The sequence below is a fragment of the Microcebus murinus genome, chromosome 21, assembly GCF_040939455.1.
Source record: "Microcebus murinus isolate Inina chromosome 21, M.murinus_Inina_mat1.0, whole genome shotgun sequence".
Lineage (NCBI taxonomy): Eukaryota > Metazoa > Chordata > Mammalia > Primates > Cheirogaleidae > Microcebus > Microcebus murinus.
In genome coordinates, this window is record NC_134124.1 from 176,680 (window position 1) to 177,607 (window position 928).

The 928-nt window shown below is 60.8% G+C and overlaps 1 pseudogene; it reads left to right on the forward strand.

Moving 5' to 3' along the window:
- The first annotated feature begins 214 nt into the window (after positions 1 to 214).
- LOC142863308 (uncharacterized) lies at positions 215 to 333 on the forward strand (annotated as a pseudogene).
- Positions 334 to 928: the final 595 nt, after the last annotated feature.

Below are 928 nucleotides of genomic sequence, written 5' to 3' on the forward strand. Positions count from 1 at the left end.
TGAGTGTGAGTGAGTGTGAGTGTGTGTGTGTGTGTATAGAGAGACAGCCCCCGCCCCGCCCCGCCCCGCCCCGCCCCGCCCATCACCCTCGTCCCTGGGAGCCCGCGGGACCCGGCCGGCGAACTCAACCGGCCCGGCCCGGCGCGGGAGGCGGCGGCGGGGAAGCCCAGAGAGGCTCGGCTTCTTGAGCGGGGCAGGGGCGCCCTCCGCCGCCGTCTAGGGCCACACCACCCTGAACGCCCCCGATCTCGTCTGGTCTGGGAAGCTAAGCAGGGTCGGGCCCGGTTAGTACTTGGATGGGAGACCGCCTGGGAATACCGGGTGCCACAGGCTGCTGCTTTTTTTTTTTTTTTTTTTTGTCCCCTTTCTGGGAGCGCGGCGGCGGCCCGGGGTGGGGGTCACCCCCACCCTCAGCGCCCGCGCGGTGCCTGGCGCCCCAGCCCGCACCGTGGGGCCTCCTCTTGTCCCAAGCCGCGACACCGCCGCCACGCGGCAGCATGCGTGGCATCTGGACTGTCAGGTCTCAGACCAAAGGTCTGCTCTGTGGGAACCGACACGCTGGAGGAAACCTTGAGAGTCTGAGAGGGGAGGGAGTTCCAGAGGAAGGCCAGGATGTCATTTTGAGGGAGTATGTGACCAGAACTCGTCCCGTTGCTTTTGGGGTTCTATGGGCTACACGCAGGAATCTTTGGTGGTGGCACCTGATGTTGGGGGATCCGGAGTCACACCCAGACCTGCTCCACAGGCCTCCTTTTACTTTTCTCTTCGGATTCATTATTTTTAAAAAGTGTCTCTTACCTCTAGGATTGCATTTTCTTTTCTCTCTCTCTTCAAGCAGATGATGGGAGTACAAGTATTCAGGTGACATGTGTTGCCCGTGCCCCCCTCCTCCCTGCGTTCTTTTTTTTTTTTTTTTTTTTGAGACAGA